Here is a 16,218-nt window from a genome sequence, read left to right as displayed (position 1 = left end):
TTCAACTTTCCAACTGGAAAATTTCAAAAGAAAAAAAATAATTTTTGTGGAAATTTTTATTTATCAGTAATGCCCAATTTCACTGATTAAGAAAAAAGGATGAAAATTTAGCAAGTGATTGCAACATTAATTGTCACAAACTGCCGAACCCTGTGACGAAGGTACATAGGATCCTAAGTTCTGTTTAGGTACCTCACTACCAATGAAATCTACAGGTATGAAGCCCTTCTTAGGGCCTGTTCCTCACGCCCTTCAGAAGAGCTGAGTGGAATAGGTTAGATGCCATGATGTTTCCGTGACTGCAATATAATCATGCCAGTGTACAAATACCAAGACGGTTTTTACCTTTTTAAAGATCAGGGACTTGTGATTCCTATGGCTTGCTGAGTCAGAGACTAGAAGGGAAGATCAAATTCAAATTTTATACCTAAAGGTTTAGCTAAACAGTGGTTTAGATTAAAAGGCTCTTATACAATCACAAATTAGCAAACTGCCTGCAGGAAATCCTCAGGAGACATTTTATTTTATGATGGAGTTCAGGCTAGAAAAATCGCAAAGTTCCCTGCTGGCCTACCTACGTATAGTAATCTGTAAATCCAGGGCTGACCCTGTTCACTAAGCTTTGCTCATTATTTCCTGTTGAATCAGGCTTCCAAATTTGGCTTGCAAACCACTCCTGTTTAATCTTCTCTCTTCACCTGCAGCAGAGAGCCCAGATGCTGAAACAAATGTTTTCACTTAGGCAGATTTCAGGGAGGATTAGTTTACAAGAACTGACTGTGAGAAAGACAGTTGCTGATCTAGCTCATCATAACAGCGTGTCGCAAATCTGTACACTGTTGAGGCAGGGATTACCAATTTAAACTGGGATATTTTTTTTTGAGGTTGGCCCTGGAATGGTTACCTCTCTTGCAAGGTTCTAGTTTTGATAATTGGCTTGTAATCGTCACCAGCACAAGTTTCTCAGGGGATTGAAATTTCAGCAATATGGCATGGAGAACTCATACAAACATTTGACAGGCTAGAGAAGCAGGAGGTAAGAAGAAACCAAAGGATACAAGACAATCTGGAAACACAACATGATTTGAAAATGGAGGAGCAGCAAGAAAAAGAATTAAAAAGTCCACTTATCTAATCATGATATGCACCATCACACCCACCTGCTTTCTGTCTGCTCTCTTCCAGCCTTTCACACTCCTCTTGTAAACAAGAAAACAGCACCCCTATCATCTTCTCTAACACACTTCATCATAGTCCTAAGTATTTTAATATACACATAAACGCAGAGGGAATCTTTGTCGTTTCTGTTTTGCAGGCAGAATCCTTGTGCTCTGTTTCCATATCTGCTACTTTGAACTTTTTTGCATGATCTGCTTCTCTTGGATATGAAGGTTTCTTGCACAACCGTGTCTTCATTTAGAAATATACCCCTGTTTATAGGCATTCTTTCTCATCCTTTTTCGGCAATTACCCCTCTCATAGTCAAGCTCTGCAAGACGTTTCTTCCCTCTGGGCTTGGTACTTATTTATCCCTTCTCGGAGTTAGAAATTACTTCATCATCCCTGAATGCAGGACACTAGGCACATGTAGACATGAGACCAATGCTGTTTCTTATGGGAAAGTATTCCCAGATTGCTGACTTAGTCTCATGTTCCTCTCTGACAGAGATTAATGCAGACAATAGGTTAAAATCATAATGATTTTTCAATAGTTCTCATCTAATTTGAATTCTCCTGAAAGACACACTCCTAACCTGAAGTAACAAAAGACAGTCCCAAAGATGAGAGAGGAGAATTTCCCTCAACCCCGGGCCCCATCCCATCATTCAGAAGGAGCTTTCTTGCTACCGTAGGTGTTTTGTGCTTTAATATAAAATAACACTTTTTTTTAAATAAAGAACCTTCGCATCATATCTCCACTTCCATGAATCTTCAACAAGATGCTTTCTATAAGAATCAGGCAAGCTTTACAAGCCCCGCTGTCAGAAGGGTAATGCAAGATCATGAGAAGATGGACTCAGATTTGCAGGAACAGCTGACGTCACTGAAGCAAGTCCAGCAGGGATCAGTCTTTGCCTTTCCCTCTTTGCATTCTGTAAATTTCCCAAGCCCAGTAATTTTCTTAACAATATGGAGCTGTTACAGCAGTCAAAAAGCTCAACCTCCATTGAGATGCTTATATGTCTTTTTCTTTATTTTAATAACAAGCCAAGAAAGGAGGGGAACTGAGAAAATGAGAATTCCTTTGTGTTAAAACACCTGAATCTGAAGCCAAACAATCTATAGAAACCAACTACCTCTATTTTAAGGTGACAAAAATACTCAGGACTGTATGATCACATGCTTCTCGCTTCTCTGTGCCTGCTCTCAAACTCTGGAATATCAATGAGATTAGATAACATTGATTAAAAAAAAACCCAAAAAAACAACAACCCAAAAAATCCAACGCAACACCACCTGGCATTCACAATTTAACCACAAGCCAACCTTGCGTGTGGTTTCTGTTTTCTAGCCTGTACCAATCACACAGGAGAATAACTAATTTCCAGAGGATTGGAACAATAGCTTTTTTTATTTTTAGCATGTTTTGGTACCACTTTTGTCTGTGGGGGAACTGCAGGGGAATTAATTTTTCAGAGATTCATCCATAGCAGGGTTAGGGCGGGGGGAGCGTAGTCTGAAGAAGAGTCTGATTCCCCTTCACCGTCTAGTTTATGGCTTCCATACACAGCTATGGAGGATAAACACCACTCTCCTTGATTTCACTTCACTGCTGGACATCTCAGCCATGAACGCTACATAAAGAGCAATATTAAACGCAAGCGGGCTGCAATATGCCCATCTGCTCAATTACAGCAAAAATCAGAGGACACTCCACCCACGTGCTGCCAGAGATATTAACCAGATATAACATGCTGAACTGCAAGTTTAAATCAGGATATCTGTGAAGAAGTCTGGACAGCTCTTCCATGTTGGCTAAATAGTTCATTTCAAGAGAAGAGTTAGAGTGCTTTTCCCCTGGGAAATGATGCTTTGCGATACCCTCCTACACATAAGCTCTACAGTAGCCTAACCCAATGCTGATTACAGAAAGCCAGCCCTATGGAGCAGGATTTCAGAAGAGCTCATCAAATGCTTCTGGCAACTACTTGCCAACTATGTTGCACATGGACAACCTAATTCAATTCAATCAAGCAGCCTTGCAGGTGGAACCAGGGCAGAGACCTCTTCTACTGGGATTTGCACTGCATCTGCCTCCAGCCAAGCCCAGGATTTGGATTCAACATCTTTCATAAGCAGCATATGCACACATCACAAGATGCAAGACACCAAGTAATGAGTTGTGTTACTTCCCTTTTTTTAAGTTCACCTGATGGGCGCTACTTTTCCCAATGAAGTTACACCTTGCAGGTGTGCTCACTTCAGTAGGCCTAGAAAAGCAGAGTTGGATGAAAACCCAAACTGAGAGGTAAACCATTGGAACCATTATTCACCGTCTGATAGGCATGAATAGGCATAGCTGCCTCTGAAAGTGCTCACCTAGCCACAAAAGCGTTCTACAATTGCTTCTTAATATAAAGGAGAAAGCCTTTTACCTCCTTTTAGCCTTTTCCCATGGCCAATATTACTGTTCTGTAATAACTCATCTCTGAGTAACAAAGTAAACAACATTACAAAATAATTTCTAAAGCCAAATATCTGATAAAGGTGATTAATGCCTCATGAAATACCCAAGTCATGTTTGCAATAATTGCAATATTTGAGATGGGTAAGAGGAGAGAATTATAGGATTTGCTGTGAGGCCGAATTATCTACAGGAAGTTCATGTGAATGTCACGTTACCGTCTAACACGCTGGTACCTGCCAGGAATACTCCTTAAGAGCTGATTTATTTGTTTTCTGGATTTTAGAAGTAGAACATTTAGAGGTTTGAGATATATTTTGCAAAGCTACCGTCAAAAACACACTCATTTTGTGAGAGAAACTATATCAGTCCAGAAACTACTGCACAAATGTAGGAATTGCCCCCTTATGAACAGAGTTTTGGGGTATTCTTGAATTGTTGCCCAAAAGAAAATTTCACAATGTTTGTCCACGACAAAGTTTGCCAGCAAGTACGGCTTTCTTCCAAAGAAAAATGACACATTTCTTATTGTGAATAAGTTACGTGGGTATGTTCTGTAGTTTCCCAACACAAAAAAACCTAAACGCTTGGCACGTGCTTTGGGAGAAAGAAGACTGAAAGGTACCATCTTAGAGGCCTTCAACCATTTTCCGCTATATGTAGTCCACAGACTACAAAGAGAATTATGGATAACTTCCTTTTTTCCTATGATTGGATAAAGAAGCTCACCTCCCATTCATAATCATAGACTGCCTCAGTAGCTAGCTAATGCACGATACGATAACATTTGATGAAAGGAGAATAGGAAAGAAAAGTTATTATTGTTGGCAGCCACCCACTCTGGAGTTCTCATATTTATTCATGTAAAATTATCTATTACATCATTTTGTTAATAATGACTGAACGCTTTGTAAGGATTGTTATAAGCTAAATTCACAACTGGAGTTGTTCTGACTGGACACAACTTAACTGTTTTGTTTTGCTTTCACAATGCCTTAAGGTTCTCTCTTATAACCAGTCACTTCTCTGGTGCTAATGAAAAGCCTTGCCACAAATAGTCCAACTTAATTATTATTCTATGACCACTCCTATACCCCCCAGCCCCAAATTGCACCAACACGAACACTGGTGGTAAACAAGCACAAACAGGGCATGAAAAAGGTCAAAGAAAATTTGTTTTCAACTTTAAATGAGTATCCCTGTAAAACACTTTCCAACACCTGCTGAGTCCTTATAATCCCAAGAATTTTCTGTACTCCTCCAGACTGATTGTTTCACATGGAGAGGCCAGGAAGAAATATCAGGAAGACGAAAGCTGTCAATGAGGAAAATCCTTCTCCAGCCATTTGCAGCAATCGTGCAAAAACTCCAGGCCCCCTTGAATAGTCACAATGTAATGGGGGTGGAATCTGGGCAGACTTTTCCCTCCATTTCTAGTGCAAACAAGCAGAAACAGGGAAGCACCTTGCAGGTCTAACCAAGCGCAGATGGTTGGGTAGGGGATATGGCTGAGCCACCACACATCATTTTGCACAAGTTAGTCCTTTATAGCAGGCTGCACAGTCACCTTTTTCTTAAGATGTGCTGCAATATCCAGAGCCGCTTGCATCTATCCTCAAAGAGCCTGGCCTTTTAGCACATTCAGACTTTTACCCACCAGAAGACTCAGTAATTAATGGAAACACCCTCACTTGAGTCCTTTCTGGGTGATTACAAAAATCCCAGAGCAGGCGATGGAGCACGTCTGTCTCCAAAGGCTGAACAGTGAGGACCAGCGCTTCTCTCCCCAGCCACCACCATCCACAAGTGCTGTGGCAGGAGACCCTGACAGAAGAAGTGTCATGGCCTTCATCTGCCCCACTGGTGTTCCTCTCATTGATTCTCCAGAATGCCCTTGAATCAACCCCCCCTTCCTCCCTTGTTAGTAAAGAGGGAACCTGGTCTGAAATCAGCTCAGTCATGATCACCGGTACAATTACACAGGGCTTGTTGAAGGGAACGCTTTGTTACCCACACCCAATCTGATATTATACTACCGTGCTTTATAACTACATACGTTTTTGGAAATACTTGTCAAGAGTAACAATTTTGCTAACAAACGCTAGGGCAAAGGAACATCAGAAAACAAGCAAGCACAAAAACCTGCAGTAAATGAAAAACTTTGGAAACTATCATCTTTCTTTTATTTACAAGGAACAAATAACCTCATGTGTGTCAGGAATAAATGGAAATCAGCCTCCAGCCTTCACAAATGAATAATTATGTGTAGAAAACATAGTGGTTTTGTTAAAAATAAAGATGTAATTTGCAATTAACTAAGGAACAAGAACTATTTCTTCTAGAGCCAATCTAATGAGGTTTTTAAAACTGGCGTATTCTGATCTCATCTGTTTCCCTATGAGCAGAGAAGCCAATCTTGAGCTTTCCTGTCGCAGATCAAAGTGATGACTACAAATGTTAGTAAAACAAAGTCTCCCCTAACGTCAGGCAAAACAGGATAAAAAGCAAACAAGCAAGAAATTCAGCACAAGGATATAGGACAAAATGAGAGACTACTTCTGCCATCCCAAGAAAGCTGAACAACAACTAAATCTTGGATTTAAATAAATACAACATTATTGTGACAGGAGACTGGTTACCATATACGTGTCAGCTCTCTGGGGAATCCAGTTTTTATTTTCCTTCCTGTTCAAGGACAGTTGTTCATATATTTATTTGCATTGCCATAACACGGAGATGCAGGCTGTGATCAGAGGTCCATTGTGTAAGGTGCTGTACACACAGTTTATCAAAACAGCCTCCGCTTGAGAGAGCCTCCAGTCTAAACAGGGAAATTCTAGAAGTCCCAAGGGGAAACAAATGCTTGTAAAGCTTCCAAGAGAGGACCAGAAACTCTCTGGAAAAGCATCTTTGGGTGGCATTTCAGACTAAACGGAAATCTTGATGTTCTCATTTCAGTGATATATTTCCTTGGGTTTGTGTCATTAGGAGTCTTCCCTGGATTTTCTCAGTAATTACATCAAAACAGTTTCAGATAATAAAATTTAACTGAGGCTCAAAGTTGTGTCCATAGCCAAACTTAACCAGAGTCACCTTTTATTAGAGAATTCGTTGTTTAATTACTCCTCACAATTCCTCCTCAAACATCAGGTGCCAGAAATTCCTTGGTTACTCCTCATCTGCAAACATTACAAACTCTAATTCCCTCCACTACTTGTTCCATCTTTCTTGAAGACTAAGGGAACTTGGAAAAACAGAGAAACCTTGTCAAGATGAGTGACCGTCAAATGCAGGAGAGAGCAATAAAACTTTCTGAAACAAGTCCACTAGAGTATTTTCAAAATTAAGGCCTGAAATATCTTGAGAAGGACACCTGGAATAGCCTTTTCAAAAGAAAATGATGCCCAGCTGTGTTTACGTAATAAAAATGAGCAAAAGAACAAAACCAGGTGTGTTCTTATACATACTACCTTTCATCCATTCAGAGAAAAAATGACTATGTATAAGGCACAAGGAAACATCACCCTCTAAACAGAACTATGTACTGGAGAAAGCAGTGTGGGTATTTTAAGCAGAAAAGAAATAAATGGTGGACAGGACAAGGAGGACAAGGAGTACATTACTAGGAGTGACACTATTTGAGGACATATTCCTCCTTCTCTCCTCCAGAAAACATAAAGGCCAAGAGGGGAACACAAAAACTCAAAGGTAATGCCAAGGTGATGCTTACCTTCATGTTCATAACGAATCAACGGCATTTTGAAGTCCCTCAGCTTTGAGCCTCTTTCTTTCTTTACTCAGCAGAGGTGCGATGCCTTTGGTCTCTGCATAGACTTTGGGACTCTCCAGGAGTCTGTATAAAAAAAAAAAAAAAAAAAAAAAAGAGAGACGTTGACTGAAAACATGCTTACCCTTGGACTATGTGGTTGGTGGAGTTACATAACTTAAACATATCTGCTAAAGTTGCTGTAGATCTGCATTACATTTCTGCCCTCCACGTTGGCAAGAAGTGGAGATCTTATAAGGAGTATTACTGTTGCTGGATGTGCTGGAGGACAAGGTGGGAAAGAGGAGAGACTGAAAGGGAAGTGTGTTTGTCACCGGTTATTCAGACCAAGCAGCACCCCCTTAGCCTTCCACTGAAAACGTAAGTAATACACATTTACATTTCTATAGAAATACTGCTGCTAGATTAGTGGACAAAGCTCTGCCACGGAAATTTGTTGAATTGTTGGAATTTAAGGGAGAACAAATTGTTAAAGAATTCACAGGTAGTACTTAAGTGATAGAAGATGTAAAGTAAATGCTAGCCATTTTACCACTAATGTAGTTGTTAAGTCCTGATCTTATATTTCAACGTTTGAACACAGTAAAATTACTTCACTGAAGTCAGATTGCAAATGTAAGTGTTGCTTTTCTTTTAAATGAAAAGTGGCATAATCTACTTTTGCACTGGTAGCTGTTAATACCACCAAGAAGCATTTATTTTTCTGTACACCATCTCCTGAATTATAAAAAACGTTACTCCCCACTAGAGCTGGACAAGCTAATTTTGTAAAAAGCAGAACATGCCTGATTTAGTAAAGGGATTTCTGTTCTGAGTCTTTCAAATCTCCTGTTCACCTTCCCGTCAATCACTGAAGTGAATCAACCTTTTAGTGGAAGCAACTTCATCTAATCTTGGTGAGAAAAACCCGGTACAAGAAAAGCTAGTTCAGCAGTATGGCAGCCCGACATGCTGTGCTGCAGATCCTCAATTCTATACTTAACAAATGACCCTAAAAATACATATAGGTGAAGAGCAAGGGGAAAAGACAGCCCAAAGGTATTTGAAGGAAACAAGTCAAGGACTGAAGAGTAAGGGAGCTGACAATGCAACCTGGCCAGCTTCATCACTGTCAGCTTCTGGTAGCCTTCCATTCCCAAGAAAGGCAGAGACAGAAGAGTTATTGGACAAAATCTGCTAAAGCATTGTCATGTAGGTGTTTTTATAAATTTTGCCAACAATAAATTCCTAGACTGTAAGAGTTTTACTTAACATGGATGCAATATTCCCTCAAACCAGTTGCTGAGACCTGTGTGCTTCTTAAACCAGAGGTTTGTTGGGTTTGGTTGTTTGGGCGTTTTTTGTTGGTTTTGTGGGGTTTTCTGGGTTGCTTTGGTTTTTTTAACTTGAACTCTGACTAGCAAATTGAGTCTAAAATACCATGCTGAGTGCTTAAGCCATTTCCATTCAAGTGAGGTTAGACGTTTGTCTACAGATTTTATCTGAAGCAACAAATTACTGAAATTTTTTAAATCACTGGAAAAACAAATGACATTTTAACAAAGCACTGATGAGATGAGAACCTGGAATTTCTTAGCTGCAGTCTCTATTACTTCACCCCTCTTCATCTGACCATGTTATTTCTCCTTGTAGCATTAACTGGATCTGCTGTAAAATCTATACAGTAGACAGAGAGGTTCCCATGTTTTGGATCAGGTATTTTAATCTTGGATATTCTTTCTCTCCAGTGAAGTTTTAAGGCTTTGAGGAACATGCAGCCTTTGTTATGACTCACACAGGAACAAACTTCAACTCTAGATTCACTAAATTAAATCTGTTATTGCCAAGGATCAAAATGAAGAGAGATATTTATTCAATATGCTTTCTACTAGGGCCAAGGACTAAGGTCATGGTTTATGGTTGTTTCTTATATAACAAACATCAAATGAAAGATGCAAAAGGATTCCATTTTAAGACAGAGTTAAAATGAGCTATTTAATATACTAAAAGCTAGTACATACCGTATTGCAAATTGACAATGTTCCACAACGTCAATTGCTACCTATGGCATTAAAGAAATTAAATGGATTGAGTTTCAAAAATAACCTCAAGCTATTGAGAAATGATTTCTGCAGCCCCTCAAAATGAACTGCGTCTTACAGCTGCATGGCAGACAAGGTTAGCGTGAAACTCTCCTTTGGTTACATGCTGGACAGGAACACGCACCGCAAGTCTTTCAGCCTCGGTATGAGGTTCTCATGAGCTTAAGCCACCAAGTGAAGCTCTGCACTTCCTCCAATTTCACACAAAGACCACATAATACCACAATTTTACATTCTTCGAATACCCACAAATCAGGTTGGCTGCAAAGCTAGCCCAAGTTTATGCAAAAGATGCATGAATATTGCAGACAAGTTAAGACTGCTCACAGCCTTTAGTCTGCATGGAAATAAACTATCATCTGCCCAGCTACAGATGATGGCAAAAATTTCCCACCTGCACATTTCCTGCATATTTTCTTCTTGTTCTGGTATTTCTTAGCCTATTATGTGGTAATCAATTACTACCACCAGGGAGATAAAACAGCTTAGACAGCTTTTACCTGGCAAGTACGGGAGAACTGCAGCGATAATTAATTAATGTTATAACATGCAAATAAAAGATACTGCTTTACAGCTGGGATTTTTCATAGCATTGTATAATTATACAAAGACTTAATCTCTGGTTCAGGAAGTCTCACAACCACAAATCACAGGAGGCTGGAAGAGCATCACTGCTTCCTTACCCTATCCGTATATTCTTTCCTTAGGCACCCTTTGGAGACAGGATTCAAGGCTAGAAGAACCCTTATTCTGACGTGGTACAGGTATTCTTTTGTGTAAGCAAGCACAACATTTTTATGTTTTTACACTATTTACTTTCTTTAATCCAAATGTAAGTCCTGTTAGATTGCTCTTCCATAGGTGTACAACATGAAAGTGGAATAGGGGCTAAAGGAAAGGTATCTGAACAGGGAGCTCAGTCCCACCAAATCATACGCAGCTAAGATCTTGATTCTAGTAACGGCTGAATTCAGCTCCAGGAAGACCAACAGCATGGATACTGTGACAAAAAACAGCCCTGAGATCCCATCAGGAGGTCAAAAATGAAGGAACCCAAAATAGCGTAGGTGGAAAGGAAAACTGAGCACTGTCCTAGCCTGAAGAATTTTTTTTTTTTTTTTTTTAATATTTAATTGCCTTCTCCACATAAAACTTTCAGGCATTTTAGAACAGCGACCCATGAAGAAATAGAGATGCTTGCTATTCAATGTTCTCAACTGATGGGCAAACTGGTGTCTCACAGGAGCCAGTTACTCTAGTGAGTCACCTTCTCCATCAGCTGCCACTGTCACTCCACCTATTGGCTTGGAGTCTGTATTTTTCTGTAGGTACCAGTTCTTCTAATCTCTATGATTTCACACCAGCAAGTACTTGCCTAACATGAAGGCTTTCAGGGGTTTTTTGTTGTTTTGGCATTTTTGTTTGTTTGTTTTCGTTTTGGTTGGTTTTTTTTTAAAAAAAAAAAAAAAGAAACTGGAGCACTGGGAAAATATTCCTCCAATTTGAGGAGAAAGAGTGGGCTTTTTCTAACCTTTTTTGCTTTGAAAAAAAATTCTAATCACCTATCTATTAAAAAAAAAAAAGAAAAAGGCTAAATAAAGAACAGAAGCCTGGAAAACAAAACTACAGCTTGTGTCTCACAGGATGGTTTTCCCATGGTCCCATCTCTCAAAGTCTCTCCTCCATGTTTATTACAGGTGCCTAATGGAAGAAGAGTTTGTGATGGTATCTTTCCCTGTGACAAACTTATTTTCTCATCTGCGCATTTATTTTAGAAAACCTGTAGGAACCAATTATCTTTGAAAATTCTACTCCGTCACCAAATTTAGCTAAAACGAAACAATGAGTTCAAAAGCTCCCAGGAGGGTTGTTCAGATGGACAGGCACACACAAGTCTACAAACACACAGGCAGCAGTTTTGGCTCATTTCTCTAGGAAATCCAGAAAGAGAAGAAATCTGCACTCAAAGATAGGCTGAGAGTCCTCTGCTAAATTGAGCTGAGAGCATTAAATGGTCGGGCCATTAGAGAAGAGGTGGCACAAGTTTTACGTAACCCAGCCCTGTAATGGCATTTAACCTACTGCTTAGCTGAGCACCAGCTCTACAGCCAGCAGGAGCAACGACCAGGAAACAAGCGGGTGGGAGGAGACAGGGAACAAAAGGGAAGAAAAGAAAAAAAAAAAAAAAAAAAGGCTTTGCTAGCTGATCTGGTTGATTGATGTGATTAATTGCCACCCACACATGTAGGTGTTGCTACTGTTTATTTAGCACTCTGCCAGAAACAAATGGTTGGGATTCCTTCTGGTTGCTCCATAGGGTTTGTCAGCCTGGAAGTCAAAACCAGTTGTATCTTATGCATCGCCATTGACTAAACAAAGCATCAGGCGTGTAAAATAAACAATCCTAAACAGCTGGATGACAGGGATGCTGCTCTCCCCGCCTGCCAGAGAGCCATGGGCAGTGAGAGCCAGCCATCTCTCCTTACAAAGCTCCTTCTCTTCTACTACACCTCCTTCCTCAGAAAGATGCTAGTGTAGCACTAAGAGACTCGTAGCTATGTATACTCTTGGAAGCTTGTGGGCTTGAAGATTTAAAATCATCTCCTTTATGCGTTGCTATGGCTGGTAAAGGCAAAGTGAGGAGGGAGGGCAAAGGGGGAAAAAAATGATATATCAGGGCTGTTCTACTGGGGAAGGAAAACTTAAATTCAAGAACGTAAAGGTCATGCAAAAGATGCTTGGAGCAGGAACTGATTTGATTTTGGTTTTTGGTTCTGTACTCACACATCTTGCCTGGACTGAGTTTAATAGGAACTGTTGTAAACCGTTGCATTTACAAAGAATAGTTAAAAAGGAAGACTGTAAAATATTCTAACTTAGAATAAACATACACATTTTCATCCCACAAATAGAGATTTCAAAAAAATCTTTTCCAACTTCAGTCATGTGTGAGAAGTATATTTCAAATACATCTGTGCAAGGATTCAATGACTATTCTCTTTTACCCACTGGCATATATTAAGATAAGTTACTGCTCCTCTGTCAATTAGAGCAGTTAGCATTTCAAGTATGGGTAATCTTTCTAGCGATCTGATTTATTCTCAACAGTTTTCACATATTAAACATAGCGACAGTATGCACCATGGAAACAATAATAGCTAGAGACATGTCAAACATTTCTCTAAGGTTTCATTTTCAGTCTAGCTAGCAACATTTTTTCATCATGTCAGGAATTCCCAACTTCTCACCAAGTCTGTGCGCACAAATCTCCTTTCGTAACATGCACAACCCCATGCCTGCTCTCAAGAAGCAACATGCACGTAGATAATTGGCTAGTGCAAAAGTAAAATCTAGATTACAGGAAAACATAGTTTCAGTCAATAGTCAATGCCTTAGAAGAGAGGCAACGTGGGAGAAAGAGAGGTAACTTGATCAGCAGATCTGTTAAAAAAGAAAAGCCATGGACAGAGCTTGGAGCAGTTTGTGTCATGCTGCTTCAGTGCTTTATCTTGGCCAGGGAATATACTGAGTGCGGCTTTCCCAGCTGAAAATAGGTGTCTATTGTTTTCACTTTTGGTAAGAAGCCAATTAGTTGTCAAATGGGATCACCACAAAATTGTTAGTGTGCATGGCAAAGCAAAAAATACTTTACTTACATGTTCACTTTGTCAGAAAAAAATTATAATGCAAGAATTTCCAGTGAGGATGGGGCAAGGAGTATATCCTTGTTCACAAGGCAATCAAGATACAAACCTTCCTGCTAAGCTGGGCTTGAGTTGATGAGGAAAATGGGTGAGGATTTATAGAAGAATGGTCTGTAACACCCAGAATAGGCGTCACACGGAATGTTTTAAATACTACAGGACAACTCCTCTTACATAATTACGCCACCTCTTGATGAGATGCGTAGCACCTGGGATCCAATATATACAGTCAGATGATGAGATTTTTCTTTTTTCTCTCAGTGAGATTTGCAGAGCACATGAAGAAAACTGCACCGTCATGCGTGCATGAAGTCAAAGTTGCACAATACCTGACAGGATAAATCTGCACTAGCACTGACCAGCAACAACAGATCTGAGATATATCACATGCCTGTTTCCACCTATTAGCATTGCAGCATTCTTTCAGTATGTAATTAACATCGCTTACCTGTCTTAGCCAATATCTGTCCACCTAATATGTGGCATTAAAACTAATCACCCAGGCATCGCAAATGCCCCGTTTCCAGTTCAGGAATATACACTGCCCAACCACTGCATCCTTCATACCAGCCAAAATGACCATCATCAGGACAGTTTCCAGTAAGAACACTCACAGCACCTCCAAGACTAATGAGCAGCTGTTTGGGCAAGAGTTTCCAGGCCGCCCTTGGAAACTGAGCAAGGTCAGGTGTGGCTATGTCCAGCATGCCAAGACCTATCATGCCTGCAGCTTCCGAGACTGGTCATTGCATGTGTTCAGTATGGTGTAGGATGTTGAACAGTTGATGCACGGCTGACCTTTCTTAATATTGCTTAAATTCTTAATCACTTGCTTTGCCTGGCCACAGCAAAGCTAACCATTAGCACCAGAGAGAATGGCTACTGAAGGCACTGGAGCTCTGGGCTACCTGTGTAAATAGATCTCCAAAAGGTTAGTGAAGGCCAGTGAACATTGTGGTCTACCAGCTTGTCGTGGTTTGCACCCGGTAGGCAGCTCAGCCCCATACAGCCACAGCGAAATGTGGGAGAGAATAGGAAGGGTAAAAGGGCAAGAAATCGTGGGTTGAGATAAAGACAGTTTAATAGGTAAAGTAAAAGCTGCGCGCACAAGGAAGGCAAAATAAGGAATTAATTTGCTACTTCCCATCAGGCACCTCCAGGAAAGCATGGCTCCATCACACATAACAGTTACTTGGGAAGACAAGTGCCATAACTCCAAATGTGTACCCACACACACAGACCTTTCTCCTTCCCTGCAGCTTTTATTATTGGGCGCGGTGTCATATGATATGGGATGTCTCTTTGGTCAGTTGGGGTCATCTGTCCCACCTGTGTCCCCTCCCAGCTTCTTGTGCACCCTGAGCTTACTCTCTGTTGGGGCAGTACGTGAAGCAGAAAAGGCCTTGATGCTGTGGAAGCATCAAGCATCATTTAGCTATTGCTCAGCAATAGCTAAAACATCCCTCTGTTATTGAGACTGTTTTCCTCACAAATCCAAACCAGAACACTATGCAAGCTACTATGAACAAAATTAAGTCTGTCCCAGGCAAAACCAATACATAGCCAAGGGAGTTCAGGAAGAACACGGAACTTGCCCGTGCCGAATAAATGAACCCATGGCTACATCAAACCTAGATCTGATTCTTCCACTCCAGGATTGTGTATACCACACCAGAGATAAACATCTTTTACATCTATAGCATCAACTTTTGTTCCTAGCCAGACTTTCATTTCCTAAGACCACCATGGCTGTACAAGGCTATGCCTGCCCTTGGTAGGCCCAAACTCTTCCCGCATTTACTGAGCTGGTGTGTCTGCTGGTCAGGCAGCGTGCCCTGGCTGAAACAAACCTGCTTTAGGTTTTGTATTCAGCCATGACCCCTGGGCACTGCTGAACCAGGCCCTTCCATCAAGGTAACAACAAATCTCTGTGAATGCTGATGGAAGGAAGAACTAGCACAGTAAGGGCTTGTTCTTACTGCAGGTACTGTACATGAAATTAGGATGAGGGATACTCTACCTCTTGGCCAGGCTTGGCTGGAGATACCCAAACCAAATGATCTTTTCCTCATATGCATCTCTTTTATGTTTACCACAAGCATATGTGACACATACGTTTACATTCTCTTTACAGTGGTAGGTACCATGTCTTAACGCTACTTTCCCACCATGTGCACAGCTGAATGTGTATAATACACTAAGCATGCCATCCAAGTTTATTTTCCATTACTTAAGAGGATGTTTCTCCCTGAGGCACAGTTTCTGTTTAGCTTGTTTAGATGCCACAAATCCAAACCTTTGGAAAAAAAAAAAAAGAAAAAAGATATAGTTGTAGAGCATAAACAAAGCGCTGTGAAAGACTGCCCCTGGGAGGGAGCAGATGCATTGCAATTTTAAAAATTAAAACTCCTGCAACCAGTTTGCCAGTTCCTTTGATGATGAAAGCAAATTTCATTAAAGTGACAGCAGTCGATTTCCTGCAACTGCACTGATGTCTTCCTGCAAAGCAAGGCCAATAAATAAGTGTATATTTAAAGGCGAGCGGAATCGACATGCCGATACGGCATCAAGAAAGGTATCGGGAGCCTCTGCCTCCCCTTCCACAAACATTCTTGTGTCAAGGCTTCCTTCCTGCAGCAGGCTCACCTTCACTAATATCCTCCTGCCTTTGCTTTTCTCCTAAGCGCAGGTCAGAGGAAGGGACAGTCTCCTCTAGTGCAGTGGGTTACTTGCTCTTATGTACCAAAATAGTAACTTGTTCAACTGACACAAAAGAAAGAAAACATCCTCGCATCCTGTCCTGCTGCCAGCTTTCAAAAGGTAATTAAACATCCCCCTTTTTCAAAGAGCAGAGTTCTCCAGGATCATAGTGTTTGAGCTCTGATGTTGTCAAACAACAGGGGTTGCTTAAGCTTTGACTGACCTTTCCAAAGACCTACAAGCAATTTAATGGGAGCCCTCCCTAGTGGTGACAGAAACGTCCCATTATCTGCTTCCTATTGTCGAGATTGCCTAGGGTAA

General features: G+C 40.7%; 1 long non-coding RNA gene across 1 annotated transcript in view; it reads right to left on the bottom strand.

The window, feature by feature from the left end:
- LOC128905506 (uncharacterized) overlaps positions 1-7,481 on the bottom strand; it is a 67,514-nt gene extending 60,033 nt beyond the window's left edge. Inside the window, exon 1 of the long non-coding RNA XR_008464889.1 lies at positions 7,356-7,481. This is a non-coding gene — a long non-coding RNA (uncharacterized LOC128905506). The remainder of the gene's footprint in view (positions 1-7,355) is intronic.
- Positions 7,482-16,218: the final 8,737 nt, after the last annotated feature.

This window comes from Rissa tridactyla, chromosome 2 (genome assembly GCF_028500815.1).
Source record: "Rissa tridactyla isolate bRisTri1 chromosome 2, bRisTri1.patW.cur.20221130, whole genome shotgun sequence".
NCBI lineage: Eukaryota > Metazoa > Chordata > Aves > Charadriiformes > Laridae > Rissa > Rissa tridactyla.
This window is presented reverse-complemented; position numbering and strand designations above follow the sequence as displayed.